Source organism: Rhopalosiphum padi, chromosome 4, assembly GCF_020882245.1.
Source record: "Rhopalosiphum padi isolate XX-2018 chromosome 4, ASM2088224v1, whole genome shotgun sequence".
Lineage (NCBI taxonomy): Eukaryota > Metazoa > Arthropoda > Insecta > Hemiptera > Aphididae > Rhopalosiphum > Rhopalosiphum padi.
Genome location: NC_083600.1, coordinates 54,349,796 through 54,366,050, shown reverse-complemented (window position 1 = coordinate 54,366,050; position 16,255 = coordinate 54,349,796). Strand labels below are relative to the sequence as shown.

The 16,255-nt window shown below is 26.3% G+C and overlaps 1 protein-coding gene across 1 annotated transcript in view; it reads left to right on the top strand.

Moving 5' to 3' along the window:
* The window catches only part of LOC132929844 (cell adhesion molecule Dscam2-like), a 67,955-nt gene that overhangs the window by 7,281 nt on the left and 44,419 nt on the right, over window positions 1-16,255 (top strand). The window lies entirely within an intron of this gene.

Sequence of the window (16,255 nt, the reverse complement as noted above, 5' to 3'; positions counted from 1 at the left end):
GCGACAACAACATTGACGACGGCGTGTATAATAAACGTACCTACGACCTAACTATACGTATATGTATAATATACATTGTATATATTTATTCTGTACAAGTCGTGGGGGGGGGGTGAGTGTAAGGTTTGAAATGTGTATCAAGTACTATAATAATGTATACTGATGGGAAGCCATGTGTCCGGCGGCGGGCGAGGTTATCTGATCGCAAAGCTCATTTGGTATGAATGTAAACCAAACATTTCCCCTCCGCCATATCTACACGACCTTTTGTCGCCGGTGCTCTCTGTCACAAGTCGTCGTCTCGCGAACTCTTCGCCCGTCACCCCTCGCCACGTATTTTTCAACTTCCAAAAGCATCAGCTACTATACATATATGTGTGTGTGCCTACGCGTAATGTGTATCTTATCGGTTTGCGGTAATCGCCGCCGCCGTGCAGCTCTGTATGCCGTAAAAACGTTAATTATCGAAACCGTTAATCTATTCCGGTTGGCGACGGACAAAGAAAAAGCACTACGCCGACGGGTTAGAGTAGGCGATAGAAGAAGTCGAAGGAGAAGAGGAAGAAAAAAAAACATTACAATAATGGTTCTCTCGTCCACGGGGGGAACTTTGTAATGATTAAAAACTACTCTAGGTCGTTGTGCGCACATTACACGCCTCTCCTCTTCCGGTCCCATACCCACTCGGGGTTTAGGTTTTCGACTCGCAGTTGGTCGGTATCGCGTGTGTGCGTGCGTGCGCTTACGGATGTTGTATGTATACGCGTATGCGTGTGCACGGGAAAGGTGTATGTGTACGCCGCGAACCCAACCGAGTTTTAGTTTTCCCCGTCTGCCGAGCCGCTGCACGAGGTAATGGACTGTAAAGTAAACAGGACATTAAAAGCCCGAACTCTAAATTCCGACGGTCCATTTGGCAGAATCTATAGTAAATGGGTCCGGCGTACCTATAATAATGACGACGATATAGTGGCGTCGACGGCGGCAGCGATGGTTTTCCGCAGATAAGTGGCCGTGAGTGATAGATTCGTTAGGATTTTCGACGATAATATAATAATAATAATAATAATAATAATAATACACATCTGACCACCACGCGACGGTAAATTCGGTTAACATTATCATTATTATATTTTTGACACGCTTTAATAAATGCGAATATACTAATCGTATAAAAATAACAAAACATTTATCTAAAATACCCGCGCAATTAATTTTAAAACAACACAAATCTAATGGTGTCATATAATAATATATATTATACACATATATTATAAACATGTCGTAGTTATTTTACACGCGTTAGTTTTGTAACTTTGATATAAAAAAAAATTAATAAAAATAAAATAAAACGCAGATATTTAAAACGTTTTAATCTTCTAAAAGAGTTAAAACAAAAATCGAATCATTTATATATATATTTATATACGTAGGGAATATTATTTTTCTGCGTACTAATCTAAAACATTTAAAAAGTGCTTAGTCTAAAAAAAATGTATTTTAAATTAAAACAGTCATTTTGAATATGTATATACGAATAATTAATAATACAATACGTGTAGCTTTATGAATGCTGTTTAAGTATAATAATTATTAGACAACTGTTTAAGACCTAACTGCAAACAATAAAATACAATAATAGAGATGGAAGAATACCAACAGCTTTATAAGTTATAGTATGTCTTGGCACTTTATTCTAGTTGATGAATGTAAAAATCATTACTTAAAAAATAAATAAATAAATAATGTTTAAAATTGTCTATCATAGCTGTGTATTGTGTACACAATATTTGAATATTTAAAGGATATTTTTTAAATTGTATGTGCCTCTAAAAAATTGGCTACTTAAATATTTTGAACATAGAGTTGTGAATTTTTATACAAATACAAATACAAGTAGGTATTATAAATTATTTTGTTAAATATATTTCTAATGTTAATTGTCGAAAAATATTTTAACATAATGCACGTTACTAAATTGTTTTGGAGGTCCAAAGTAGGTGCGTAATTCGTTATTATTCATTAAAATTTATAATTTAAACTCGAGAACTGAATTTAAAATAATGTTAATTACTCAGTACGCAATAAACACAAGTTTTTATAAGATGTATTATTCAAGATTTTTTGAGTGAATAAGGTATAAGTTTTATTCCAAAAACTTTGTTTGAAAATGTGTTTTATAATGTTGACATACATTTATTATTTTATGATTTGAATGCAGGTATTATAGATGTTTTTAATATTTTTAATATTTGAATAATATACACTGTTTGGTGAGTTTATTTGAAAAATTACCCTTAAATATTTAGTTTACATATAAGTTAATAAATTTAGTTGATTCTTGTTTACCAAACAAAACATTTAATTTAATTTTTATTTATAACTAGGTACATTATTATGTATTAAACACTTAAATAGTTAATTTTAAACAAGTTGGTCTCATAGGATATTAGTTTTATAATTTGTTCTAAATCGTCAAATAATATGCACATTTTTTATAAAGAACAGTATAGTACGGTTTGAATATTTGTATATGATAACATTCTATATAATTTATACCTCAAAGAAAGATTTATTTAGAATTTTAACATTACTTACATACATTTTAATCTCGTAATTTTCACGTTAATACAATATGTAACTACTCAGTACTAAACATTATATTACAATATAACATGAATCAGTAGGTATGCAGCATATACATTATACGATTAACTAGGTTTTAAATTAAATTTAATAATATTTAATGAACAGTTCACCGGGCTTATTAACTGATGTGATAATACCCGCCGCCACTGTGTGAAAAACCTCTGAGTAATTAATAAAGATGCTTTTTGAAAGGATTGATAATCTAGCGAAGACTTAAGAGTCCTTTTCATCGGTTTCGCATTTATATTTTAAAATATATTCAATATTATACCTCATTTAATACTTAATTTTATATGAAAAAAAACGAGGTGCGTATACTTTATATATTTTTTTTTAGTAATGTGCAGATGCAATTTAGTAATGACATATTGTACAGATAATTCAAATAATCTAGTTACGCAAGTATTTGCATAATTATTCATGTATAATATTTTGACAGTGTTATTTCAATTATTTATAAAAAGGTTTTTCATTAGTTTCTTTATATTTTCCATAAAATAGGCTTAGTCGTATTAGTCACTATAGTCAGAACTAGGTAAATGAAACATAGTAAAATTCAAAATAAATTAATTTTAAATATTATATACAATTTTTAAAATTCAAAATTTAACTCGTTAGTGTACATACAAGATCAACAATTATTATTATAAAGATCGATATAATTGATATTATATTACATAAAGTTTATCTTATTTTTTTTTACAAAATATAACCTATTTTCAAGAATATATTGTATACGAATCCAAGAATAATATAAGAAAATAAATTATATTTATTTTAAAACTTAATTTAAACTTTTAAGTTTGTACCTATAATATCTTCTGCATAATTCATAAAAAGATTAAAAAAACACTAAATACATTTTCAGAAACTAATTATAATACGAATCATAAGATTCTTCTATAAATAGTTATAAAAAATAAAGTAATGATTTATTAAAACAGTAGGAAGTTATCAAATGTTAATTAAACGATATAAGGAAATATTTGTATTAAAATGATTTTTACAAATATAAGATTTTTTAATTAAAAATAATATTAGTTTATATCCCTTTGATGCTAACAAAAAATTTAACATTCTACACTTATACAATACGACTGTTAACTTTTATTATAATATACTTTCGATTTTAACTGGCCGAATTAAACAACTCACATATTATATTATTATTATCACTTTATAAAAATAATGTTCTTATTTAATATAATAACTAAGTGTACCAAATTATAAAAAATATTGATTATTTAGCCATGCTGAAATATAATTTTATTATATAAAATATATTCATGAATATATTTTACATCTATTATTAAATATCATTTATAATACATTTCTAAACGATAATTTATACATTTTATACTAAAAATCCTTAAAAGCTAATTTTCGTATTTCAATTTTGTTTGAACGGCAATGATTTCTTATTACGTTAAAACAAGTATTGAAGTATATACGATTCATAAATTATTTAAATTTCTAAACAAAATTTAAAAAAAACAAATATCATTATTTATTTTTTATAACGTTGTTTAATACGTCGATTGCATCTATAAAATATACAATTGTTATTTATAAGTTTATAACGCATAACTAAATATATGACATCAAATCAATTTATTACCTCTTATGGTTTTAGACATGTTATAGTATGAAAATAAAATATTTTAAAGTGATGTAGAAAAATATATTCATTAAAAACTAACCATGATAAAATTAAAAACCGAATATTTTACATTTTATTTTTATAACTATAAAAAAAATTTAAATAAAATAATGAATAATATATTATACGAACATTTGTATTTCGTATAGTTATAACTTATAACTTATAATCATCTTGCTATACCTATAGGAAATAAATAAATATTTCGAATACTGATATAAATAACGATACGTCAATAGGTACTATAAACAATACAAATTAACTTGCCATTTGATAAACCACGAAATGTATTAAATTGTCAGTTTAAATTTCAGCGTTGATTTATAATTATATACGTTTAAATCGACAAATTCATTGATGTGAATGTTTCTAAAATGATAAAAAGGTTATAAAAACATAAAAAGAAATTCTATCAAGTAAAGCTTAAATCTTGATTTTTTTTATGCATAATATGAAAGAATATAAAAGTTAAATATTATTTTATAATCAGATTTAAATTAATATTGGGTTAAGTATACTTAAAAATTCAAATTTAAATTAATTAATTATTCAAGAAAAGTATGGGAGTGATCATGTTTGGTGAATTATTGTATATTATATAAGTATAACTTTTTAATATTTGTCAAGACTTTGACATCGATGGTTTTTACTTTGCTTTTGCTTAAATATAAATAAGAATAAAACGTTAGAAAATATTATATTGTATGTTATGATTTATAGTAAATATATAATTACAATACCTCCCCCTTCCATTATCAAAATATCAATTAGATTTAATTTGCAAATAGAAATCGCTTCCATTTTCAAAAATCAAAGCGTTTTTACTGCCCCTAAAAATGATTACAGACAATAAAAACCATACATCATTGTAAAATTAATACATTCATCGATCTGCTCAGAATTTAAAATAAGAATAATAAATAATTTTATTATTTTAGTCTGCAGTTTATAGTCTTAAAACATTAACGACTATTATTGCATAGCTAATGAAGTATAATAATAGTAGTTGTCTAGTGTGAAAATCTCGAGTATCTATACTAATCTATTATCAATATGATGATATATTTTTATTTTTTAAATTACCTATTGTACTAAGTCGTTTGCCGCTTGAAAATAATTTTTGATTAAAATAGCAAATGTATTAGTTTAATTATAAATTCGTACATACAATAAACAAACGCCGGATAAGAACGTTCTCTTAAGAATTCGATTCAGTGTTTCTCCGTGGCTTTTTTAAATATTTAATATGGACAGTTTTAATGAGTTTTTAAGAAAATTAAAAATGGAATTATATTAAAATACCAATTTAAACTAATTTAAAATCAGTTTCTCACCGTATTTAGACGTTGTTGGTCGTTACGCAATTGAAAATGTAGATATACTGACAATATTCACTAAAATATGTTGAATAAAACACTTATTTTAAAAACTATTAGAGGATAATAATTGAAAATTATATTTATTTTATAAGTATAATAAGGTATCAAAAAATAATTTTTTATTTATTCTATAAAATGTTACAGAAAAGTCTGTTATGCACTGTTTTTCAAAAACGGATATGTTATATAAAGTATAAACCTTTACAAAACATTGTTTATGTTGAATGTTCTCTGTAAGTGTGTTTTTAAAACTGAACATTTGTGATTTTACACCTAACGAGTAATAAAAGTGAGTATCTATATTCTATAACAACAACATCGTTAACGTGTAAATTGGATATATCGCGATGAACCTTTTCACAAAGCATAATAACTAATAACCCCGCGGCACGGCCAACAATCACTGAGTACAGCCCTACCTTTCTCTCGTCGGTCTGACGGGTCGGTTCACTATTAAATAGGTTTCGTGCAAACATTTGAGTGGACTGCGAATTCCGAAAATTTTGACACTTAAAACAACATAATTTATACGATGACATTTACATAATATTATACTGTCGGTAGGCATTCCGTTCAAAGATGGAATAATAATAATGTAGTAGACAATAATATATAAAGTATAAATGGTAAAATCGTTGGATAAACAATCGAACTATAAAATATATAATAATAATTAATCAGTGAATGAAAGGTCGTCGTGCACATTATTATTATTATTATGGCATTACACGAGTATTATTTAGTCGTCGAGTAGGTCAGGGTGGTGGACTGGCAAAAAGGGTCGCCTCCCTTAATTAATTTCTGTAATTATTGTACGCGTTGTCCTCTCCAGTATACAATGGTAATATAAGAGCGCTCGCCGATACACACGCGTATTGTTCGTCCGCGGGCATTTGTTTGTGCGCGCGTGCGAATTCTCTCTCCCCGGCCCATCACCCAACCACCCCTAATATACGTCAGTCCATCAACACCCCTTCCCACGCGGTGTCACCTATTATCCTCCTACCCGGCGGCAACTGCAGAATGCGTATACATACACGGCTAAAATCAATTTGATGGGACGCCGCATAAACAGAGCGACAAATGGAAATACGTAGACCGCACACATCATCTTCTATTGACATTGTTACGTATATAGGACATAGGTACACCGCATAAACTTCTATACAAAAAAATATACGTATACAGAGTGGTTAACTAAACATGTGCAACCAATTTTTTTCTTTGACAATGCAAAATCTTATTTTTAAAATGCTTAAATACACACATTAAGACTATAAACAGTATAAACTCTGCAAAGTCTTAAGTACTACTGAGAAGTGCTCTGTGGTAAAATACAAACTTTTGTTTTTCAAATGAAAACCTCCTTTAAAAGAGTTAATTATTTAGCGGGTAATTTTTTTAAAAATGTTTATGTACTTAATAACAATTATAACGCGTAGTATTTGAGTTAATCAACTTTGTGTATTAAAGATAATAGGCCTATGATAATGAATTTGGATTGTTTGAAAGATATGTGGCCTATGGTAATTTGAAAATGTTGGTAGTATTGATCATCATAATTTATAAAAAAAACAATCTAAAATTCTAAATATAATAAATACTAAATCCGATATTAAATCTATTTTACGAGTATATTTTAATAAAATTATTTTAATGGACTATTTACTTATACAAACATTTTGATAACTGAAAAACTACTCGTTCGAATTTAAAATTAGGTAAGTATATTTTTTCAGTAGAAAAGGGAGGTTCTGATCTAAAAAGCAGAAGCTTGTATAGCTATCCCTTATTAAGTATTTTGTTTTCCTGTTTTCGTTTTGTCACACGTTTATCGTATACATTGACTAAATATATTTACAATTTTCAAAAATCAGAATATGAATAATTCATTATTAAATGCATAATTGGGAGCGATTTCATGCTTGGTAAATCATAAAATATACATGCACGGTGCGGGATATTTAGTTTTTCCGTTTTATTGTGTTATAACATCACGGAAAACACGGCGACCTACGAACCAATAAGTGTGTACACCGTAATCTAATTGAATCATTTGTACATCCGTAGACTTATTATTTTCATTGTTAGTTTTTTTTTTTTTTTCTACTACCTACTTTAATTAACAAAAAAAAGCCCTTTATTATGTTAAAGTTTTTTTAATCCAGATTTTATTCTCGTAATTCACAATAATATAGTACTACTACAGTAATAAACGTTATCCGCATACTATACAAGCCTTATTCGCTGTGCACAAGTGTATATACATATATGGTGTAATAATGGGATAACGCATATTTCTTGAATTAAAACCACAGACGTGAATAACGGATTTCCCCATAAACCTTATTGTTATACTAGTTAGTAGTTACCTATAGGGTTTATTCGGAAACATTAAAATCATTCGTTTTGTTGAAGTTAAATAAAAAAAATCATCTACTAATCCGATAAAATATACTATTTAGGTTCCTGATTATTTTTTAATTAGTTCTTAAAAAAATTAGAAACAGCAACTATTTTCTTTTCGACTAGAAGAATAACAGAAACCGTTTTTTTTTTTTTCTTGTATAACCTAATAGTACAAAAATAAATCAGAATTCTCAATACTATACACTTAAACCTATTGGAAATGTTACTGTTTTTTTAATTTTTACTTTTGGAAAATTAATTTGTTTTATTGAGGAATGGAGGGTTAATGATTGTTATTTATTTGATGTACCTAACATAATATTATAGACGATATTATGAATATAAGATTTAAATTGTTATTTTTATCTAAAAATTTAAGACAACAATAATTACCTAGGTTTTAAGTGTTGCAGTTAGTTTGAAGACGAATCAGAACGATGTGATTAACTTACTTTGAAACAGAAATGGTTAACAATATAGCAATAGAAATAACAAGTAAGTCCTGCGGGACTTAAAATCTTTTGTGGTCCATTACCAAAATTACCAAAAGTATATTCCACAGAAAGGTCGACATGTAAAGTTAATTCAAAAAGATTTTAAAATAGCTAGTCCAACAAACTACAAAGTGGTTTACAAATAGTAATTTTAAAATATCGTTAATCGATAATACGTATAATCTAAGTACGTTAAAAAATATTAAAAATATTTAAAAATCATTTTATTTTACAATGAAAATTCAGTCAAATTATTTAAAACAACTAAAAAAGAAATAAATTACTATTTTTTTTTTTTGTAGTTTTGATAATCTGAAGTTGATATTTATATAATTATATTTCAAAGTTGGAAGTGTTATTGTTTTGAATTTTATAATAATGATGATACACTCATCTATAATATCTTAAAAGTTTTAATATAAATGTACATTTTTTTTTTATATAATGAAATTTATTTTACAATGACATATTTCGATTAATTGAACTTACACTTGTTAAGTTTTGAATTATTATTATTTTTTAATATCTAGTGAATCACTAAACTTCACGTTTATTATATGATACTAACCTATTTAAAATGTTTCATCATTACAATCATATCACGTCATGCTACATCTAGCCATTAATTATAAAGTAACTATTTTATATATTTAACATATTAAGGGATTGTTGATAATTAACGATCGCGTCCAACCGTGAATGATTCGTCCTAGAGATCGATCAATTAAACAACAAAATATAATTGATTATAAAATAAAATAAAAATTAACTAACACATTGAAAACATAAATAATGAGATACTTACTTGTTACGTACATAAAGCACAGCCTAAAACCATTAAAATACTCGTAATAACTGATCAACGGATATATATGTGCATATACATTATACAGTGCTTCTGATACACATTTTACTTACAAGCGGTAATTATAAAATGTATAATACTTGTATACATTTGTTGTTAATTTATGGTATAATTGTTAAATTTAATAAGACATCTTTCACTATTTTTTATATAATATACATTAAAATATTAAATAAGCACTATACAATATAAATTTAGAATTTAATAATTCCCAATTAATCAACTATTATCTATTAATACTTACAAACAAATTTGTATAATATTGACTATTGAAGTATATCGAAAGTATAACTTAATTTTCACTGTGAATTTGAAAATTGTATTAGGTATTCTTTTACTTGATATTTTAGTGAAGCTAATAGAACGTTTTGTAAATATTTAAATACCTTTATTAATGTTTACATTACATCAACAAATAAAATAAAATATTATTCTACGAATCAGAAATAACTTACGCAATACTTTTTTTTAGTTTTTAAAAGCAATGGCGCCACATTTTATCCACATCCGTTTTTCGTCTAGCTGTTTCAAAACTCCGGACAAAATATCTATATTGCAGTTATATTTTGTTCTATTTCACATTTTATATACGAATATGTGACAATAATACTTTTGTATTTTCTGTATTTATCAGATGTCAGAGTTCCCGCAAACGAAAATAGCATGTCGTGTTGAATTAGAAAATCTAAATCTAAAAAAAAATATAACAATTTTGTGTGAAAAAGATAACTAATAAACAAATATATTATAATATAAACGAGATGCTTCTGCGTAGATTTCAAATTAATGGATCACTTTTATGGTATTTAAACATGATTAAAAACTTTGAAACGTATTAATGAACTAATATACCGCCTAGGAATCGCGGGTGTTTATATTAGTCGATTAAAATCTTACAGTAGATGTTTTACTTGAATTTAATTACCCATATAATATAATGTATACGTCCTTCGTCAAATAAATATAAAAAGAACCTGACAGAGTCATAGATTTTGGAAAAGGTGTGGAACTCTTGTCTTGTTTCGTTCATATTGGTGCGGCAGGATAGTGATGTATTATCATTATGAAATTAATTTAAAAGTAAAGGGAAATTATCGCATTTTAAAAACGATTGCGGTGATTTGTTAAACCACAGTTGGTTAAATTTAAATTATCTGTAATTAAAAAAAATGGCCTCATCTAAACTGAGGTACCTACTATTATTAAATGACATTTTAAATTAAACTGAACATGACATTTTTGAAATACTTAAATGGAACACCAATATACTATACTTCTATACATAAGACCAAAATCATTTCTTGCGTCACTATTTATAGGTATCTAAAAACCTGAAATAAATCATAAACTTTTCTGGACTAGAAAGCATTGAATATGTTAACTACTTATAATATTATTATTATTGTAATATAATGTAAATCTTCTAGTATTTGTATTATTCGGATTACTTATTATATAGTATACTTAAGTTTTTCAAATTCTGTTGGTACTCAATTTCAACAAAACGTGTTTAAAAGTGGGTTATTTTAGCTGGATACTTTTCCTATCCATTATTATATTATATTATGCAGTATATAACATTATTTATATTTATTTATACTATTATACGTACAAAATATGTTATGCATAATAGTGTGTCTATTCTTATAACCAAATCCAAACAAACACTGTTCACCAAACACGTTTTAAATAGAGATTATGTGCCTCTCGATGCTAACGGAGTATAAGTACAGAAAATAGGGTGAACACACCTACATCATGTAGTTAAATTTTATCGAACTTGTGGTTTCGTCTACACGCAATATCTTATAATATAAGAGGTTGAATTATATATATTCCGGGATATTGAGACCGATTATTCGGTTCACTTTAATATTACAGTATGGCTATATAATGACTAAATGAGATGTGCTAAATTTATTTTAATTGGGCATACAAATCATAGGTGAATGTGAATTGGAATTTATTAATTTTTGAACGTAAACTACCGTATTGATTTTACAATGATGTGTGTGTTTTTTTTATACGAATCACAATACGTTGCCGATAAAATGCTATTTGAAATGTCTTTAGAGAATTCTTTACTTCAATGTTATTATTTTATAAACTCTTAATATTAAATAAAATATCAATAAAAAATAAAATATCTTAATCAATGTAATAATCTTCATTTGGAATCGTCAATAAAAAGTGTTTTACATATTAAATAGTGAATTTTAATTTTAAAATAATAAAAAATAATGCCTTATATTAAACAATAAATAATACTTAAACAATGCACTTCTGATAAGTGTTTTGAATAACAACAGAAAAATATCCATTAGCTTCAAAATTATAGATTTGAAAAATATTAGTGATTCGTATTCATTAATTACTAATTAATGATTATATTAATATGTAACACTGCCACAGAATAACCAGAAGGCTCACTTTTTTAGTATTACATGGGTTCTTATGGGGGATAGATTTGTTATTAATCTAAAAGTAAAGCCTGTATAAAGATAATAATACAATACAACATATCGATACAATAAATATCGTACATCATTTTATTTTATAATAATAGTAACAATCTCTAAGTAGTAAAACATTAATTTACACTGATAGACCGAACATTTTACCAATTTCTGAGTTCTCATTAAGTAAGCCTTCTGGACTTGAAGTTATTCTGTGGCACTGCGCCCATGACTGTAACAAACTGATATTTTGAAAACGTATTATAATATGATGTGTTCATTATATCACACGTAAATCTTTTAAGCAGGTATACTTTCAAAAGTATATAATGTATTAAGAAAAAGTTTTACCGACATTAATCCCTGACTTCGTTATAGAAAAATTAAGATCTTACTTTTACGCGGAGGCGTGAAGCGTTGCAATGTCTGTACAACTAAATCTTTTTTTCTGATTTATCTTTAATGAAAGTACAGTATAATCGTTTAACTTCATGTTTCAACCCTTATCAATCAGTTATTCGATGTCTTGAAGTTATCTACCGGTAATGTTTTTCACTTTAATTATTTTTGTATATTTCAAACATAAGTGATTATCTATGATGTCTACGACTTTATGAATAAAATTAGTTGTTATACACTAAAATTATAAGAAAACATTTTTTGGTAAATCAAAAATTAAAGTTATTTCCATACATATTTAATAGCAGAGAAAAGTATTTTTTTTTTCTAATAACGTATTCGATTTATTGATTATTAGCCTAATGATTTATTGTAAACATACAAATTATATTATATTACTCAATTTTAAAATATGACAAAATATGTATTATAACGTGTCTACTCTACATGACTACATATCTATAATTTTATATTAATGTGGAACAATCGAGAAGGTAATCAATACATCACGTTATTTAAACTCACTGAAACTAATTACACTAATTATGTTGATTAATATTATAGTATGTTATTATAAAAGTATATAACTAATAACGTATCGGGTTTTAGACATATTGTAACCTGTCGTTGTATATGGATATATTTATTAATTTATTTGATTATAATCAATAAAAGTAATAGTTATATATTGTTATTTTAAAAATTACTTTCTATTGTAAAATAGTCATTTACAGATTATGTAATATAATTTTGTTTAATAAACAACAATAATAAAAAAATATATTAATTGTAACAGGGCTATCGATTTAATATAACTAATATTTATATAATTTTATGTAAAATATATTATACGATAAATGATAATGAATATTATTTTAAATTTGAGATATAAAATATTTTTTTTTCCAATTAAAGTATTTCAAATATTTGTTATGACATGACATTTCAATTGTTTGTTATCTATTAACTAGAAGTCGGTACATGTTAATTATGATAATGTCAAGTCGTAAAGCGTAAATGTTTCTGTAATTATAATAATATAATAGCTTTTATAATAATATGATTGTTGATTACATGAGTTTCTGAAGGCATTTTAAAAATTACCCAAGCAAAATAATAATGTCCGTTATTGAAAATTGTTATTACCAACAATGTAAAATTATAAATAATAACTGTTAAATGTTTATATAATTAATATAATATATTATTATTATGTATTTATTTTTTTATCGTTTTTATTTGGAAATTAAAAATGTTTAATATTTGATAACGAGTAATTGTTTACCATATTTTCGTAATGTTTTTATGATTTAGCAATTTTCTAAAAATGTCATATAAATATAAAAAGTTCAATGTTTAAAGCAAGTTCGATAACTGCGTTTAAAATTTAATTTCAAATGTTTAAAGATAATATGCACGGGGGCATTTTTGGATATGGGTCAGGCGTTTAACAAAGTGTGCCACCAAGGCCACCTTTATAAATTAAAAACCATCTTCCCGCCCTACTACTACCTATTATTCAAATCATACTTTGAGCACAGACACTTCGCCGTACGTCCAGGATCAGCTATATCTGAAATTAATCCCATTCACGCTGGAATCCCTCAAGGTGCTGTAGCAGCCCCACTTTTGTTTGACTTGTACACCTTAGATCAACCGACAACAAACAATACAATCAAAGGCGATTTTGCGGATGACAAAGCAATTCTTGCCCTACATTCAGAACCTGAAATAGCATCTAACTTAGTCCAATCACACCTCAACCTGCTATAAACGTGGTACAAGGAATGGAAAATCAAAATAAATGAATCAAAATCCACACACTGCACTTTCACATTAAGACCAAGAAACTATCCTACTATAACTCTCGATAATCTACCCATCCCTCCCCTTCAGAATGTTCGCTATCCAGGTCTCTATATCTGGACAGAAGGCTGATCTAGGTCCACCATATCCATAACAAGCGTATTACTCTCAACAACCAATCCCGCCAGCCGCGATTCCTCCTAACTTCCAAACACATAAATATAAACAATAAAATCCTTCAATATAAACTCCTCTTGAAAACAATATGATTATATGACATATAGCTCTGGGGCTGAGCCAAGCCTTCGAGTATAAAATCAAATGTTTCTGTCAAATCACAAAAGCTCCTTTCTATGTATCCCAACAGTAAAAGAAGTAGCTAAAACTTTCTATAAATGCTTTCACTCACACTATCCAACCCCCAAAATCCTCTCGTATCAAATGTATCTATCTTTAATAACCCTGGTGATCCGAGTAGGCGTTTGAAACGTAAATGGTGCCGGGACTACTAAACGATTGAACGACTAAATTGTTAACTGTCGAAAAGTTCCAACACTGGATGGATTCTTCCATCAAGCCTCCAACCTAACAACTCTCACACTACTTGTACTTATTCTAAAAATAACACATTTACAGATTATATAAATAAATATTGTAACAAAAAAAAAAATGTTCAAAGATGTTACAAAAAATTGTTATATTTTTCGCTCCATATTAAATAGTTTTGTATAATAATACGTCATTATTTAAATTCTACAGACTACAATCTATAGAAAAATGTAGATTAATAATTACTAAAGTTTTTGAAGTATCTCATCCATTAATCTATTTGAATCCTAAAGTTATACTATTTTATAATGGTTAAAACTTATGAATAAACTTAATTATTTTATTGACTAAATTAATATAAAAATATTTACTCTGTGAATATTTTACACATTTATTGGTTATTTTTAACTCATATTTTACGATATTTAAGCCCTAATAGGTAATATAATAGCATATTCAAGCACCATAAAATCATTTCCCTGATTATAATCAAGCATATCATATAACTGAATACTAGTAACTCACATTTTGATATCTTTTAATGACCTTAAACGGTTAAATGACAAAATATTTGTCTAATATTTAACACAGGATATAATATAATTATGATTTATCGTTTATATAGTATTACTAAAACTATATAATAAATACTTATTTAATTGAGCACATTTTATAACTATCTCACCGAAGTAATATTAATAGTGTCTAGGTTCTTGGAATTGTCCCATGTCTATAAATTATACTGTTTATATTTTCAAGCTTAAAATAATAGAAAACTAAGATGAATTATTATTCACTATCGTATTTTAAAAGCATTGTTTTTTAATATCTAGAACAATTCTAAACGGTTTTACCTATTTTCAGCAATTGAATTTTATAATAATATATTATTATTATTATTATTATTATTGTGATAAAATGGAATTGAAATCCAATTTAACCTTTTTACCTATTTTTGATTCCGTTGGGTTATTTTGAATTTTATTTTTCAATATAATATAGGGAAGATATCATCTAAAATAGAAAGAGTTCACCCAAATCGATATTTCTAAACCTTCAAATATTAGTCTAACAAATATTATAAAATAGTGTTACGTTCATAAAATTAAAATAAATTTTTAAATTGTCGTGTTCTTAATTATCATAAAATTACTTACAAATATATATATATATAGATACTTACATTTACACGTAAAGTATTTCTATTTGAGCAAAATAATAACTAATTATATAAAAACTTCAAACAAATTGTTTTTTTATTCAATTGCTCTGTTTGATCAACGCCTTATTGGATCAGTCGTACTTTAACAAGTCATTGATAATAATAATTGTAATAAAAATAATAATAGTTAATAAAACGATAATTAAAAATTAATTTATTCGATTTATCATATTACTACATTATAGGTTCTTATACTAAGTAATAATAAATTATTAAAAAAAGAACTAGGGTGGTATGATTGTAAAGTATTCCACCTGAAATTTGAAGTTTTAGAAATTAAATTTTCACTGAATTTTTTATTTGTTTAATGACTAAACATTAATAATAGTTGAAAATAGCTTAGTTATTGTGAATTACTTAAATTTTT